This window comes from Phacochoerus africanus, chromosome 14, assembly GCF_016906955.1.
Source record: "Phacochoerus africanus isolate WHEZ1 chromosome 14, ROS_Pafr_v1, whole genome shotgun sequence".
In the NCBI taxonomy this organism is placed as follows: Eukaryota; Metazoa; Chordata; class Mammalia; order Artiodactyla; family Suidae; genus Phacochoerus; species Phacochoerus africanus.
In genome coordinates, this window is record NC_062557.1 from 56,695,312 (window position 1) to 56,713,383 (window position 18,072).

The window sequence follows — 18,072 nt, forward strand, 5'->3', positions numbered from 1 at the left end:
TATTTTATCTAGTTAAATCTTCGAAGCAGCCCCGTTAGGTTAAGCAGTACGGTTGCAGAGTCTTCCTATTTTCTGAGTGGTGAGCGGTGTGCCCAGCGCCCCCTCGTGGTGGGGAAAAGCTGACATGCACGCCCTGCGCAAGTTTCCACCCCGCTGTTTTGCATCATTCTCTTCTGCCATCCGTAGAATTGAGAAATGTCCCTGTGCGGCATCCATAAGCCTGATGTTTAACATGACCACGGGCAGCTGCTGCTGCAGAGTAAAATCCACCTGCATTAAACCATCACTAAGATGAGAGTCATACATTTAACTCTGGGCCCCGAATCGCAGGGGGTGACCCAGAATAACAGGGCACTTCTGATCTGCTTTCAGTACGTCTCCTGCCATCCCCACAACTGTGTAGGATGGTTTGCAGACCAGCGGCATCAGCGCCCCCTGAGAGCTTGTCCAAAATGCAGACGCTCAGGCCCCATGGTAGACCCACTGAGTCAGAATCTGTATTTTTTTTAAACTTTTATTTGCATTTTTTTTTTTGCAGAATTTATTCCCAGGCCGTGAGTTTTTGTTTCTTCAGTTTCTTCCAGGATATCTTTTTTTTTTTTCTTTTTAGGGCTGCACCCATGGCATATGGAGGTTCCCAGGCTAGGGGTCCAATCAGAGCTACAGCTGCTGGCCTACACCACTGCCACAGCAACGTCAGATCCAAGCTGCGTCTGTGACCTACACCACAGCTCATGGCAATGCCGGATCCTCAACCCACTGAGGGAGGCCAGGGATCGAACCCGTGACCTCATGGTTCCTAGTCAGATTCGTTTCTGAGGCACCATGACAGGAACTCCTGGGATATCTTTTTTTCAGTGCAGCCTCCTCTTCTGGCTTAGGAACAACCTGCTCCTTTTCAGTGAGGATCACCTCAACATGGCAGGGAGAACCCATGGATGGGTGGATCCAACCAGGAGCGCGGTCCGTCCTGCACTGCACTTTGGCGGCTTTGTTCACCTGGATGTGTTCACTGACCAGGAAATCTACATCCAAGCCCTTACAGTCAGCATTCCTTTCTGCATTTCTGAGCATGTGCAATAAAAATTCAACCCTCTTTTTGGGCCCCCAACTCTGTGTCCAGCCCCTCTGTTTGGCCTGGGCACACCCACCAACTCCACCACTGCAGCGACAGAATGGTGCACATGGCTTCTCAAAAGTGACATCCTTCCGATTCTTGGTGGCTTTTGGATAGGCATAGCCTTCACAACATGGGCAGTTCCACAAGGGTTCGTAAAGTGAACAGGAAGATTTGAATCTCTTGATTTGCATGATTTGGTGGGGTTGTCTGGGTCAAGGGAACAGAGAACCATTTTTAGAGATCATCTCAGGCTACTTTGTACCGGAAAAGCCAGAATCTGTGTTTTCACAAGAGCCTCCAGCGATCACAGCACGTTGGCGCTCGGAAGGGCTGTGTCCAGAACTCATGCTTTTGCTCAGTCCTGCCCACTTTACCTTCCTGAGCTCTGCCACGTACATGTACAGAGAAGCGAGGAGGGGGGGACCAGGCAGGATATTTCCACTGACTGCACACTTTTCCTAAGGACTGAAGGAGAAGTTGGACCAGAGGCGGGTGACAACTGCGGCTGGAAGAACCCAGGGAAGAGTTTGGAAATGGAGAGGAATTTGCCAGCAGCCCACATCTGGTTTGGTCTCAAGCAAGCAGGCAGAGATTCTGACTTTTTGAAATGACAGACACTCCAAGGGCCTCTTGTTCACGGGCACTTTGGGATGTAGGGTCAGAGAAGCCCTGGTTTGCTCCTGACCGGGGGCTTGGTCAGGCTGACCATCCCTGCAGGTGGCGTGCTGACAGGCTGGGGGCGGGAGGAAAGCCCAGACTCCCCACTTTTTCCATTCACGCCCGAGCTCCTCCGCCCTCAGCTCTGGGGTCCCAGCTGCAGGTGTGAGACGTCGGGCGCCTGGTCCAGCATTGGGACCTCCCTGAGGCTGGCTAACTCGGCTCCTGCTGGAGGCTCAGCGCGTAGGCGGCTGGAGCCCAGAGTCCTTCTCATGTGGGTCTGAGCCCCCCTCACCCCCTCTTCCGGGCCTGCATCTTTGCTTCGTGCAGGAGCTGCCAGATGTCAAACTGCTCCTTCTCCTGTGGCTTTGGGATCCAGGCAAATGTCCATGAAGGGGAGGCTTGTAACTGTGGGGACGCAGCATGAATACGTGGCCCGGGGTCCGGTTGCGGGCGAGTATGGTGAGTGACTTGAAATGACTCTCCCGGGAGCTGGTTGTCAAATTTCTGGTGTGTTCAGGAAATGTCTGCCACCTTTTATATCCACATATTCAAACTGCAAGTGAGTGAAGTGGTGCATGGTAATGAGTGAGTGAAATGGATGGACGGACGTGCCAATGGGAACAAGCCTGGGTCACAGCAGCAGCTCATTTATGAATTAAGAAACAAAAAATTCCTTGGTGTGGAGCCACTGTGCCCGGGGCTGGACTGCCAAGACCCAATGCCAGGCGTAGCCACGCTGCCTGGAGGACTTCTCAGTGCAGACTGGGAAGGGCTGAGGGCCTCCTGGCTTTCTGCCATCACTCATAGGGTGGAAGGTCCATAGGAGTGGAAGGGTGGAAGTCAATCCAAATGACTTAAATATGCCTCTAGTTGCTCCCCGACTCAGCCGTGGGGTTTGTTACTCAAGGGTTCGAAGTATTTATGTTACCCTCACCAGGACTCCCTGATACTCAGGGACTCAGCCCCAGCTGGGATCCATGTCTGTTATTCCATCTTGTTCAGCCAGCGAAGGCCCTCTCTCCCCAACCTGCGTTCGCTTTCCCCATGAATCCTCCTGCCACGTTTCCAAGAAAAGACACGACAGCCAGACCCCGCAAGACAACTTGCTCGACATGATGCAGCTCTGAAGTGCAGAGCAGGCTTTTGGTGCCATACCAGTGGTTGTCAAAGTGGGCTTCCCTGGAACAGCAGCAGCAGCGGCAGCGGCACCTGGGATCCCGTTAGAAATGTAAGTGCTCAGGCCCCACCCCAGACCTTCCAAAACAGAAACCCGCATGAGAGTCGAAACCAAAACGCGGCAGGGCCCGGCGGGAACGCCCCCTCCAGAGGACGCAGGTGCCGCCTCAGTGGGGACAACCACTCTTCTCCACCAAGCCCCGGATCCCGCCACGTGTGTTGTTTCAGCCACTAGCCTGTAAGCTCCCTGGAGGCAGGACTTCTGCCTTCATCTCCGAGCCAGGCACTGTGTGAAAGCTACGAGTAACAGCGGGTGATTGAACTCTCACAGGTGGGCGTCTGTCTCGTGCAGTCCTAGGAGGCAGCCTCGGAGGCAGGTACGGTGACCACCTGCTTCTTACAGGTGGGGAGCAGAGGGGTGGAGCAGCTTGCTCAGAATCCAAAGGACTGCGTGTGGAAGCCGGGAGGTGACCCTAGGATTCGAGCAAGCTCTTCCTCCCCAGGCCCTCCTGTTCCCCACGCACGTATTGAATTGACCCTACCCACCTGGACCCTTCCATGTAACATGGGGGAAAATCCTAAAATACAAAAGAACTGCCGTACAGAGCAGCCTGGGGGGATAGGGAAGATTTGCATTTCTTGCAGAAAGGAAGGCATAACTTTCTTAGGGAAGCAAAACCGAATTATTACGGCCCTTTAATTTCATTCCTCACAGATCCAGTTATCTTGACCTCAGATTCAGAGATGGTGCCAAATCCACCGGGGACTGTTGATTCCTAAGACACCTGAACGCCTTGAATTCCTACACCAGAAGGTGCAGGCCTCCAGGGCATCAGCGGAAGTGGGTGGTGGGGTCAAGGGTCTAAGGGTTAGGGCTCCGGTACAAGCAGACCTCAGAGAGATTGCGGGTTCAGGTCCAGACCACCACAAAAAATCAAATATCGCACAAAGAGCAAGTAACATGAATTTTTTGCTTTCCCAGTGCATAGGAAAAGCTATATTTCCTTTAGTCTATTAGGTGTGCCACAGCATTATGTCTTATAAAAATAGCATACACACTTCAATTTAAAAACACTTCATTGTGAAAAAAAAGCACGCACCGTCCTGTGACAGCACGGAGTTGCCACAAACCTTTCATTTGTGAAAAGCGCCATACCTGTGAAGCAACGGAAAGAGGTCAGCCTGCAAACCACCTGGTCCAGGTCACGACTGTGCTGCTTAGAATGCGTGTACCACGTTGGCCATAAGCCACTTAGGCTGTCGGGGCCTCTGTCCCTTCGTCTGCAAAGCGGGGCTCACGGTCACGGCCCTTTGACTCGTGCTGCGCGGAGGAGCCGGTGCCCCGGGAGCCCCGCGTTCTGTGCTCCGCCCGGGGCGCGCGGCGGGGCCGGGGGGCGCTGAGGAGGTGCCCACCCCGTCTTGATGTCCAGAGATTCTTCCCCAGAACGCATGGGTGTGATGTCTCATCGCTCGCGACAGCACTCAGGCCGGATCCTCTGAGCCTGGAAACCAGTTCAGGGCCCTTTTGTACCCGGAACTTTCTAAAGAGAAAGCGCCCCGATCCAGGGGACGCCGCGGGTCCCCGCAGGACACGGTGTTGTTTTGCATCCCAGCCCTCAAGAGAGGGGCCTTTCTCAGCCTGGACGTATGGAACCCCATTTCGATATCGCCTCCCCCCACCTCCTTCTCCCTGATCCCTCTTCGGGCACCAAAGCGCTTTCTAGAATGTCTTCACCGCTCATGTGACGCCGGCACGCAAAGCCCCAGCCCAAAGGAATTGAGAGCAACCCCGGTCCGCCAGGTTTTGCTCGTGTCCCGGGGCCACCCGAAGCGAAGCCGGGATACAGTCTCGAGGCGGGGCGCCTGTGTGCGTAACCCCTTCCTGAGGAAGATGGGGAGCCTGTTGCAAACGAGGGGGTGATGAGGAGTCCCACGGGCCTGTTCCTGTCGCGACGTCCCGTCTGGGTCGACGACATCAAACCGCTTTATGCGTGGATGTGGCCCCGAATAGAGTCCCTTCCCCTTTGTTAGGGAGCTTCAACAAAACACAACCAAAAAAATTTCTTTAAAAAGAAGAAAAAAGAGGAAAACAGAACAATGGAAGCCAAGCCCACCCACGTGGCTCTCCTGAGTGAGGCTGCTGGCCCCCCACCCCCCACGGCATCTCCTGCAGGTCTTGCGACCACATCTAGGGAGGGGTTTCCTTACAGGGAAAGAGCTTGGAGGCTTTGTTGTGGATGCAGGGCTTTAGGCCTCAGCAGTTGGGCAGCTGAGGAAGAGCCCCCAGACCTGGTGTTCTGTCTGAGAGCTAAGGCTCAGAGCAGACGAAGTACCTGGAACGCGACTCTGGAGCATGTCTAAAGAGCAGCTTTTTCATCTGTGATGCAGGTTTGGCAGCATCTCCTTTGAACCCTGCCCAAACGAGGATGACTGGTGGGTCCCTGGAAGGACAGCACGCAAAGGACCTGCCTTCCGGTTGGGTCCACCTCCTCGTTTGATTAACGAGGAGACAGGCGCTCGCAAGAAATAAAGCCTCCTGACCAAGGACCCCCATGGGCTCGGATGACGACCGCAAACCCAGTCCTTCACCCTTGTGGGGACAGGGGCTGGCTTTCTTTTCGGCTAAGAGAGAACTTTGTTCATTCCCAGTCCCTGGGAATGAACGTAACTTTAGGCTCATCTACCTGAGCAGGGAAGCGATCTGGCAGAGTGTGGCGGGGGGCCCTGGAGGTCTCCACTGACCGCTCCTCTGATCTAGTTGCCCAAGGGCCCAGCTAAGAAGCCATCCTGCTGCCTACAGCTACGGCCCTGGGGAACCCAGCCAGCCAGGGAGAAGGTCATCGGCCCCATCTGCAAGGCAGCCAGGGCCTGGAATGCACGACGAGTAAGTGGAACTAGCTGAATCAAAGTCAAGTTCTAAAGTTTCCAAACTGTGACATTTTACTGAGTCTCCTATATGGAGATAGGACAGCTAGCAATAAAAATGCAAACAGAGCTTTCCTGTTGGGTTGTCTGTGACACTACAGAGAAGTGACTTTTTTTTTTTTTTTTTGGCCTCGCCCATGGCATGCAGAAGTTCCCGGGGACAGGGATCGAACCTATCAGATCTTTAGCCCACTGAGCCAAATGGAAACTCCAAGAAGTGACAGTTTTGATGATACAACTCCCCAAAAAGTAATATTCCTGGTCCAGATTTGGAACTCGTTTCAGCCAACCGAATTTGCCCAGATAAATAAAAGAATTTCCTTTACCTCATTAAAAGGCAAAAAGAGATTTCTAGAATGTTTGCTGGATGGGGCAAATGGGAGACGCTAATGTTTCCTAAATGCTCCCGAGAAAGGCCTCACGTTGACTGCTGTTCATCTATATTCTGGGGCGGGACTTGGCTGTGGAGCCTGGCAGGGAGCACAACTGGACATGTTTCATTAAGACTGCATCTCCGTCTTTTAATTAACTTCTTGTTCCTGTCTTTGGTGAAATATTAATTATTTTTTAATCATCACTGGGATGCACTTTAAGGAGAAGCAGCTGGAATCATCCAACCTTAGTTTCATTATACAGATAGGTGTTATAATAATTAACTTAATTAGCTTGTCACTGCTTGCATAAAATATGACTGTATTTGGAGAACAGATAGCGCTTTGCTGATCCAAGGTTAATTAAAAAACAGAGTGTGCAAGAGGTCAGGTTGAGTGGGGTTGGCAGCATCCTGAGAGCTGGCCAGCACGACCGAAAATGTTTCCGTGGTGGGCCAGCCCACAAACCAGCTGAGGCAGCGTTCTAACCCCAGCCCGGGGGAGCCTCAGCAGCCTCAGATTCAGTGGCTACAGCCCACCTGGGGTGATTCCTTCTTCTTCTCCTTTTTTCTTTGGCCACACCTTCAGCATGTGGAATTTCCTGGGCCAGGGATCGAACCTGTGCCACTGCAGTGACCCATGCTGCTGCAGTGACAACGCCGGACCCTTAACCTGCTGCCCAACAAGGGACCTCCAAGGGGTGGTTTCTTCTTATTTTGGGATCCATGAACCTCCACAGGACAGAAGGGGAAATTAATCAGCTACTTTCAGTGGAAGATGGTGCTTTGAGATGCTTTGGATAAAACCCGGAAAGAATGTTCTCTGGGAGATGCAGCTGACATTTACCAGATGCTTCCCACCTTCCAGGGACCAAGCTAAGTGATATCCACAACTGACTCACTTAATCCTCACCAAAATCCTAGGAGGCAAATAGCGTGCTCTCTATTTTGGAGTTGGGGAAACGGAGGCCCGGGGGAATAAATTACATGTCCAAGGCCACACAGCTACTCAGTGGACCAGCCAGGGTTTGAATGCAAGGGAATTTGTTTCCAGAGGCTAATTCTCAGTCCTGGACCCTCAAATACTGCTTTGATATTGCGATATGACGCTGCCGCCTCCCCCTCCTCATTGAAACAAGTGGTGTTTCTCGGGAAAAGAAAACTTGATAACACAGAGCCACTCCTGCAGAAGCAGCAGGATGCATGCAGTCAGAAAGCGGATACCAAATCAGAATGTTTAATCCTATCTAAAACCCTGAAGAAGTGCCCTGGTGGTGCAGCGGGTTAAGGATCCAGTGTGGTCACTGCTGTGGCCCCAGTCACTGTGTGGCATGGGTTCGATCCCTGGCCTGGGAACTTCCCCATGCCATGGGTGTGACAAAAGTGGGGGGGGGCAAGAAAACACAGAGGAACTGGCACGCATTTGGGAAAATCATTCCACCTACTCCTGGTCAGCATGCAGGGATCTTTTTCATGGTTTTGTTTTGTAATTATGCAGCAGCCCATTAAAGGTTGATTTGGATCTACAGCCAGTCCAACTTCCTAATAACTCATCTGGAGGGGTAGATGGGCTTCATGAAGAAATTTACAGCTTGGGAGACACTGAGATAAGCACACACCACATCCCTTGGAAATGGCTCATCTCGTTAAGGGTGAGATTGTCTGGAAAACTATGGAAATCTCAAGCTACTCGGGCTACAAAACGGTGCACAGCGTGGTTAGCGTTCACCCTCAAACCCTCATGGCAGTGGCTGGAAGGGGGTGTCACGTGCCCCAGGCACTACCTGCCTCATGAGATGCAATGGACTGTGCCAGGCTTGGAAGATTTGCCTGCGTTTTGGGGAAGATGGTCTTAAAATCATTTGCTCTGATTCCTCACGGACGTCTGGGTTTGATTTTGCATGAGGGCTTACTGAGTTTCTCCACTGGAAGGACCTAAACTCATTTTAAACGTCACCGTTTGCACAACACTGCTATAATTTTACTTGAGACTGTTATTAATTTGCCCGAGAACGATGCGTGGTTTATATGGGATCTTGCCTATGTGGTTTGTCGTGCACGATGCGAAACGGAGGACAGAAGCTTGGAGAGGGGGAAATGAGAATGTGTGTGTTGGGGGAGGGGGGAGGCAGTGAAAGTGACTGTGGCTTGAGTCATGTGTCCTACGCGGCTGCTATTTGGATCAATAATGTCTCTTTTTCAGATCACGGGATCCAACAAGTGGGAAGTAACAGAGGAACAGGGCAAGCCATTCCAGGAGTCATCTAGGTACAGAGTCCAGGAGTTTTTCTAGGTGTAGAGTCCGGGGGGAAAGGACAATAGTATGTACAATAGACCGCCGCTCGCTGTGCAAGGGGTGATGTTTGGGAAGAGAAGTACCGTGGAAACAAACACGAGAAACAGAGTCAGCATCACCCCCAGATCAGACACCTGAGTTTTTCCGAGTTGGTTTCCCCTTCCTCGAGGTGATGGGAGAGGGTGGATCACAGAAAACACCAGCCTGGATAATAACTCTAAACGGAGTATAACCTTTAAAAGGTATGAATCACTAGGATGTGCACCCGAAATTTAACGTGTTGCATATCAACTGTACCTCGATAAAAAAGGTGGTACCAATAGGGGAGTTCCCCGTGGTGTAGTGGTTAGAGTTTGGAGCTTTCAATGCTGTGTCCTGGGTTCAATCCCTGGTCTGGGAACAGAGATCCCATATCAAAGTGCCACACCTGCGGCAGGGGAAAAAAAAAGAGGAAGTTCCTTTCGTGGCTCAGCAATTAACGAACCCGACTAGGATCCACGAGGATGTGGGTTTGATCCCTGGCCTTGCTCCGTGGGTGAAGGATCCTGTGTTGCCATGAGCTGTGGTGTAGGTTGCAGATGCAGCTTGGATCCCATGTTGCTGTGGCTGTGGTGTAGGCCAGCGGCTACAGCTTCAACTTGACTTGACCCATAGCCTGGGAACTCCATATGCTGCGGGTGCAGCCTTAAAAAAAAAAAAAAAAAAAAGAGAGAGAGAGAGAGAGAGAGAGAGAGAGAGACAGACAGACAGACAGAAAGAAAGATAATGATAATATAAAAAACATAAGAAGCGGAGTTCCCGTCGTGGCGCAGTGGTTAACGAATCTGACTAGGAACCATGAGGTTGCGGGTACGGTCCCTGCCCTTGCTCAGTGGGTTAAGGATCCAGCGTTGCCGTGAGCTGTGGTGTAGGTTGCAGACGCGGCTCGGATCCCGCGTTGCTGTGGCTCTGGCGTAGGCCGGTGGCTACAGCTCCGATTCAACCCCTAGCCTGGGAACCTCCATATGCCGCGGGAGCGGCCCAAGAAATAGCAACAACAACAACAACAACAACAACAACAACAACAACAACAACAACAACAACGAAAAACATAAGAAGCTATGTTAAAAAAAATAAAGGAGATCCTGCTGTGGCTCAGCGAGTTAAGAACCCATCATAGTCTCCGTGAGGATGCGGGTTTGATCCTTTGCCTTGCTGTTTTGTTCAGTGGGTAAAGGATCCTGTGTTGCTGCGGCTGTGGTGCAGGCCGGCAGCTGTAGCTCCTATTCAACCCCTAGCCTGGGAACTTCCATATGCTGCGGGTGGGGCCATGAAAAAAGAAAAAGAAAAAAATAACTCGAGAATTTGGGTGGGGTGATACACTGTTCCGTTCTGAGTGTGGTGGTAGCCCCACAGATCCATTCATGTGTTCAAATTCTAGAACTGTACATGAAAAACTGTCAATTTCACTGTTTGATAATCCTAAAAATATTAAACACATATATTTATAGTTTTGTAAATATACGATTTGTATAAAAAAATCACCCCAGGCCATAGGTGGTACCCGGAAGGATGCCTTTGTGGGTGGGGGAATTAACAAGCTGTGGTACCTCCATATGATAGAATACTGCTCACCAGTGAAAACCCCAAAACTGTAGGTACATGCAACAGCATGCACCCATTTGAAAGGCTCTGTGCTAAGTGTTTTTTTGTTTTTGGTTTTTGTTTTTAGCTTTTTAGGGCTGCACTCTCGGCATATGGAGGTTCCCAGGCTAGGGGCCTAATAGGAACTACAGCTGCCGGCCTACCCCACAGCCGCAGCAACACCACCAGATCCGAGTCACGTCTGTGACCTACACCACAGCTCACAGCGATGCCAGATCCTTAACCCACTGACTGAGGCCAGGGATTGAACCCCAACCTCATGGTTCCTAGTCGGATTCGTTTCCACTGCACCACGACGGGAACTCCAACTCTGGGCTAAACGTGTAGCACAATGAACTATATTCAATACTTCATAAGAGCCTAGGGTGGAAAAGAACCTGGAAGAGGAAAAAAAAAGTGTGTGTGTGTGTATATACATCTCAATCACTCTGTTGCAACCTGGAACTAACACCACCTTGTAATCAACCACACTTCAATCCAAAATTTAAAAAATAAGAGGCTTTGTGCTGAGTGCAAACATCCAGTCGCAAAAAACGTAATGTACCATATACTTCCATTTACATGAACTTCTAAAAAAGACAAAACTATGGTGACAAAGGAGGAATCAGTGGTCACCCATGGTTCACGGTTCGTGCCCAAGTGAGGGAATGAAGGGGTAAATGAGTAGAAGTAACAGCATCAGGGTCTTCTGAGATGATGTAATCATTCAGTCACTTCTTGAGGTGTGGTTTACGCAAATCTTTACACAAACTCATAGCAGCGTGCAAACATGCACAACTTCCTGTGTGTTAATTTGAACAAATATTGAGAGAGATTGTTACTTCTTAATTTTAATTAGCCTCCATATTTGTATCCTAACACTGACTTGATACAATATCACACAAGAGTTCCTATCATGGCTCAGCAGTTAATGACTGGAATCCATGAAGACACAAGTTCGATCCCTGGCCTTGCTCAGTGGGTCAAGATCTGGCGTGGCCATGAGCTGTGGTGTAGGTCGCAGACACAGCTTGGATCTGGTGTTGCTACGGCTGTGGCATAGGCCGATAGGCCGGCAGCTGTAGCCCCGATTGGACCCCTAGCCTGGGAACCTCCATATGCTGCAGGTGTGGCCCTTAAAAGCAAAAAAAAAAAAAAAAAAAAAAAGAAGAAGAAGAAGAAACAGCATCACACATACATACTATGTTTCTTTTATGTTAAGTTGGCGTAATTTTATTTTGTGTCTGAGAGTTGTCCAGGGTTTACCACAAAATAATGAAAGCATCTAGAAGGCTTAGAGGGTGTGCTGGTTCCTTGGGGGATTCTGGTCAGTGGAGCCCCAGGATTGGCCTTCAGGCAAGTGTCAGATGGGGGTCGGGACCAGTCCTAGGAGAGCTCTTTTAAGCAGTCAAGGTGGTTTGCTGATTTGACCCGGCTCTCCTCAAGCCATGCCTCCGTGCTGTGAACAAAGACCGTGCCAAGGAATAGAGGATGCATGTTTGCTTCACGGGGACTTCAGATACCTTAAGTATTGGAGTTTATTAAAAGAACACCCTAGCGCAGAACCCCAGGAGGAGCCAGACAAGGAGGCCTTGGGAAGAGCAGGAAGTGGGGAGTGGTTAGGAATCCAAGGTGGATCAGTGGACTTGTGTAGCTGGAGCTGGTGAGTCTTTGTTCTGTGCACCACCACTGATCATAGTTCAATGGTCGTCATTAGTAAGTCTACAAATAACAAGTGCTGGAGAGGGGGTGAGACAAGGGAACCCTCCTATGCTGTTGCTACAACCACTAGGGAAACAGTATGGAGGTACCTCAGAAAACGAAATAGAGAACTACCACATGATCCAGCAATCCCACTTCTGGGCACATATTCAGACAAAACTATATACAACTTGAAAAGTTACTAAAGAAATAATTGTTATAGTGGAAAAAAAAAAAGTGCACGCACACCTATGTTCATTGCAGCGCTATTTGAAATAGCCAAGACGTGGAACTAATCTAAATGCCCATCAACAGATGAATGGATAAAGAAGATGTCGTACATATATAGGATGGAATATTACTCAGCTATAAAAAAGAATGAAAGAATGCCATTTGCAGCAACAGGGATGAAACTAGAGATTATCATACTGAGCGAAGTTAAGTCAGTAAGAGAAAGACAAATACCTTATGAAATCACTTATAGGCGGAATCTAAAATATAGCACAAGTGAACCTATCGACAAAACAGAAATAGACTCACAGACATAGAGAACAGTCTTGTGGTTGCCTCGGGGAAGGGAGTTGGGGGAGGGATGGAGGGGGAGGTTAGGGTTAGCAGATGCAAACTATTATACGTAGAATGCATAGACAAGATCCTACTGTACAGCACAGGGAACTATTATATTCCGTGTCCTGTGATAAACCGTAATGGAAAAGAATATATATATCAAAAAGGATATGTATATATATCTGAATCATTTTGCTGCGCAGCAGCAATTAACACATTGTAAATCAGCCGTGTATATATTCAGATCTATATATATGTCTGAATCACTTGGCTGTACAGTGGAAATTAACACATTATAAATCAACCATACTTCAATAAAAGAGCCATCATTCAGCTGATTTTCTCATGTCTGATTCTTCCTGTCTAATTATTAACTGGTTTATCCTGTTCTTTGATTCTTTATTTCCTTTCTCTGTCTCACAGCTTTCACTCATTCCTACAGTCTGCCGCCTTACAGCTGCAGCTAATGACTGCGATTGTACCTCCGCTCAGCTCTCGCTGCTCACTGCACATTTCTTGACGCGTGGAATCTGGCCCAGCTCGTGTCTGTGTGCCCGTCCACATCACAGACCCCTGGCCAGCTCAAGAATTGGCTGTCCTTTAACTCCAGGGCCTGTTCCAGGTCCTATTAGCTGTCACGAGGTGTGGGAATAGTCAAGCTGCATCTTCATGACACAGTGGCGCTTAGAAGACGCTGTGGGCTGGGAGGCACCATGGTCATCCGTCTACTGCAGAATTCCACCGTTAGCAAACCACCCGGGAGAGAAGACGACAAAGTGCTAAATGCTGTAAATGTCGAGATGCCAAGAACTATAAAGCGCCTGGGCGTTTATCCTACTTGGAGGCTATTAAGCTAGTCTATTACTATTTCATGGCTGTTGGCAGAAGATATGCGATTCCTGGGTCAGAGACAATCTAATTACATAGCCCAGCAGGCAGCATGAGCTTCTGGTCGCATCAGTTCCCCAAGACTCCCAAGTCCCTTGGGGGATGGTATGGAGAGCCTTGATGGATGCCTTCACAAGCGGCATGAAAGAAGAGGAACGCGGAGCCTGGCGGCATGCTGGCCAGGAGGGCTTGCTGCTTCATGGCTCAAGCGTGCTTGCTGGCCCTTGAGAAAAGGGCCAGCTGGGAGTGGTCAGGGTCTTGCCTCCTTGGCAGACCCCGCTGGAGCATGCGGGTGCACTCAGAGCAAGCAATTATCCTCCCAGCAAGCCACCCTCCCCAGCCAACGGAGAAATAATGGAGAATGCAACCAAACAACGAGTGTCCATCCATAATCACGTCTCCCACAAAGTACTCCTGGAAACACCATCATTGGAAGACTCAGAAGTTAAAGGGGTCCCACTTTCTTCCCATCCTCAAGCCTGCCCATCTCCCTCTGGAACAAAAATCTTTTGGCTAACCTCGAGACTGCAGGGACCACTTGTGGTCAAGGGGTGACACACTGTCAAAGTCGACTTTTCTTTGAGAAGGTTTGTTCTTCGGAACGTGATGCAGGAGTGAGGGAGGGGGCCAGGGTCCCTTTCAGTCATCCAATGAGAGCGGACAAGAATCCAGGGGTTCCCTACCTGGGACTTATCACACACACCTCTGAGCATTCTGGGTCCCCTTTGACCCCTGGGGTCTGAGGCTTGATCTCCCCGAGGCCACAAGGCAAACCCATCCACCTCCACACAAACCTTAAGAATGGCGTTAGTTGAGGAAGCTACCTTCTTCTTCATCTGGGATCAAATCCCCAGTCCTTCTCTCCAGGGTGGGTTATCAGTCTTTTATGGAATCTACTTGGTGATTCAGGATGCAAAGACTGGAGTTCCTGCTGTGGCGTGGTGGCTTAATAGTCTGGCTTGTCTCTGCTGAGCGCAGGTTTGATTCCCCACCTGGTGCAGTGGGTTAAGGATCCAGTGTGGCTGCTGCTGTGGTGTAGGTGGCAGCTGCAGCTTGGATTCGAACCCTAGCCCAGGAATTTCCATATGCCTGGGAGCGGCTGAAAAAGAAAAAAAAAAAAGATGCAAATATGCAAAAATCATCTTCTACTGAAAGTCAGGTCACTTTCCTAGGGCCGTGCTCATGGGCACGTGTGAAAACTGGGCTGACGAGGGGAGCTTTCGTCCTGCATACCAGGAAGCGTGCCACATGCTGTTTCATTTTCACAACAGCTCTACCAAGCAGATAACGTTTTACCCATGCTTTCCAGCCAGGGTAACCGAGGCTTATTTCCCAGGGTCACACAGCTTGTAAGCGGTAAGGTCAGCTAGGAACCCAGCGCCAGAGGCTGAGCAGCGCTGCACCACCCCTGGCCTGCTCTTCGACGCGGACCGCCCGGGGGTCCCTGAGTGCAGCCGCAGGAAATGCTGGCAAAGAGCGCAGAGCTCAGCATCAGGAGATCGAGGACCACAGGCTCCTCATCACGACACCCTGAGCTGGCGCTCGTACGGACCACAGTGTCACTGCCCTCTCTCCTGGGCAAGAGCTGGCTTCTCAGGTCAGGAAATGAACTCTGGCCTCTTCTCACGTTATAGGGTTCCTGAGACGGTTGGATGTCCGGAAGGCTGCCTTGTAAGCTCATAGCAGTTCTCTCAGTGTACCGACAAGAGCAAAGTGCTTTTTGCTCTCAAACGCCCAAAAATGCAGACTCTGGCTTCTGCAGGGGCTCGGCCATCTCTCAACAATCACACAACAAACTTTAATTTGGGGGCCAAATGGCTTTGTTTTGGTGGGACGGGCGCCGACCGCCCTGTGTCCAACTGGACTCGGCAGAGCAGGGCCCTGGCGGATCACTGCAGCAGCTGGTGGAGGCGAGGGTGCTGACACTCGTGCCCGGTGATTCCACGCTGGTCTTGGGGTGCAGCAGGACAAACGAGGATGAGGCGAGTATTCTGTGGGGGCCCTCAGGGATGTCACCTAGCAGAACCACTCCTGCGGGGATTCCTTCCGAATCAGAGGAGTTCTTTGGTACCTTGAGGTACCCACAGTGGGAGAAGGGGTCGTCCCACTGTACCAACGGCCTGGGTGGTCTTTGGTCCTGGAGGCATGCCTAGGCCTGCCTCCTGGGATAGGGGACGGGGCTGGGAGCCTTCTGGAGAAGCACATCTTCCAGGACGGGGCCCACGGGGCCATGAAAACCTCTGCCAGGGGATGAGATAAGACGTGCTGAGTGTGAGCATGCATGGCTGATCCCACAACTTCTATTAAAACCAGGCCTCCTGCCCCATCCTTCACACATGGTTCTTCCTCTCTGCCATCAGTAAAGAACACTGTTAGGGAAGTAACGCCGACCAAAGCCCAGGACCAGGACTCTGAGGAAGGGATCCTTGGTGTGGCAGGATATGGAGCAGTGGCAGCTGGAATCGTCCTCGGTCTGGGTGGCCAGGCAAACCCCTCAGGGACCCATGTGAGGGGCCTGGAGTTTTCACCCCTCTCTTTGCAGAAAAGGGTTTTCACAGCGGCTTATAGCACTTTGTGCTCTTCTTTGGGAAATAACCCTCCCTGCCCCCCTACTGAAACACGTTTATTTATTTACTTATGTTTTTGCTTTTGGGGGCCGCACCCACGGCGTACGGAGGTTCCCAGGCTAAGGGTCCAATCGGAGTTATAGCTGCTGGCCTACGCCACAGCAAGATCAGATCCAAGCTGCGTCTGTGACCTACACCACAGCTCATGGCAACGCCGGATCCTTCACCCACTGAGCGAGGCCAGGGATCGAACCAGCAATCTCATGGTTCCTAGTCAGATTCGTTTCCACTGCGCCACAACGGGACCTCCTAAAACACATTTAAACTAAACAAAGGAAACACTGGTAGCCCCACTCTTGAGGGTTAACCATTGTTTGCATTTTGAGGTACATCTTTCCAGCACCACCACTGCACATACGAGTGTGGGTAAAAATACAATCCAACCATAGATCTGACCGTCCACCATGGCAGCCGGTAGCCGCATGTGGCTGCTCAAATTAGAATCAGTTAAAACAGAGAACACAGAAATTCAGTGTCTCTGTTACACTAGCCACAGTTCGTATACTCGAAAGTGGCATGTGTGGGAGTTCCCTGGTGGTCTAGTGGTTAGGACTTGGCGATGTGGCCCAGGTTCAATCCCTGCTCTGGGAACTGAGATCCCACATCAAGCCGCTGCATGCTGCGGCCAAAGAAAAGAAAAGAAAAGAAAAGGAAAGAAAAGAAAAAGCTGCATGTGGCCCTTGAGCAGATGGAACATTCCCACCCACACAGAAAGCTCTGCTGGACAGCACCTCTCCGAGGCAGTCCTGTGACCTTTTCTCTCTGACTACGACATCTTTCTTGTCACAAAATAAGACAGTACAGTAGCCTCTTAAATGACTCTAGTATTCCTTTGTGTCCATCTTCAATTACTTTTAAGAACCATTTCTCTAAAGCTCAAAATTCAAATCATTTCCAGTTTGTCACAGTGATTTAACAAACTTTCTAAGAGTTAAATGCTGATCGGCATGTGTGGTTACTTTCTTACTATTACTTCCAAAGCAAGTTGCACAGTTTTTTGGTCTTCTTCATACCTAGGAGAAAATGAACTTCTATTAAGATTGTATAAATTTATACTCTTTCTAAACAGGACATGAAAGCACTTTTTTCTTTCTTTCTTTTCTTTCTTTCTTTCTTTCTTTCTTTCTTTCTTTCTTTCTTTCTTTCTTTCTTTCTTTCTTTCTTTCTTTCTTTCTTTCTTTTTTTTATGCTTTTTAGGGCTCCACCCGGGCATATGGAGGTTCCTAGGTTAGGGGCTGAATTGGAGCTATAGCTGCCAGCTTGCACCACAGCCACAGCAATGCAGGATCCGAGCTGCATCTGCAACCTACACCACAGCTCATGGCAATGCCGGATCCTAAACCCACTGAGCGAGGCCAGGGATCAAACCTGCAACCTCATGGTTCCTAGTCGGATTTGTTTCCTTTGCGCCAGGACGGGAACTCCAAAGCATCTTTCACTCTAACCAATAGCTTTAAAAATTATTGCCACTTTGATAATTTTCTTTAAATCAAAGCTGCATTATCTCTTTGCTTTGCAGTTCTTGTGACTTGAATTTGCTGAGCTTTTAATTGAAATGTTTATCCCCTTCTAATGGATTCATATAAGATCTTTATATGTGAATGAATTAAGCCTCGACCACAGAACTTAGAAAGTCTTGTTTTGGTGTGTGTCATTTGCTTGTCAATTTTTTTCTTTCACTTTCAAACTTTATAAAGTTGCATTTAGTCAAATCTCTCAAGTCTTTTTCTTAGATTTCTCCTTTTGCATTCATTGTTGCTGTTGTTGTTGTTGTGGCTGCTCCTGGAGCATGTGGAATTTCCTGGGCCAGGGATTGAACCTGCACCACAGAAGTGACAAGGTTGAATCCTTAACCACTAGGCCACCTGGGAGGTCTTAGAGTTCTACTTTTGATAAGACAGCTCTACTTTGCTAAAAAATTATATATAAATACTTATTTATTTATTTTTTCTTTTTAGGGCCACACCCGCAGCATATGGAGGTTCCCAGGCTAGGGGTCTAATGGGAGCTACCACTGCCAGCCCATGGCACACCCATAGCAACACCAGATCCAAGCGGCGCCTTTGACCTACACCACAGCTCACAGCAATGCCGGATCTTTAACCCACTGAGCGAGGCC

At 49.8% G+C, this 18,072-nt stretch overlaps 1 pseudogene; it reads right to left on the reverse strand.

Moving 5' to 3' along the window:
* Positions 1 to 541: 541 nt before the first annotated feature.
* On the reverse strand, positions 542 to 1,352 carry LOC125114810 (60S ribosomal protein L17-like; annotated as a pseudogene).
* Between the last annotated feature and the right edge of the window lie 16,720 nt (positions 1,353 to 18,072).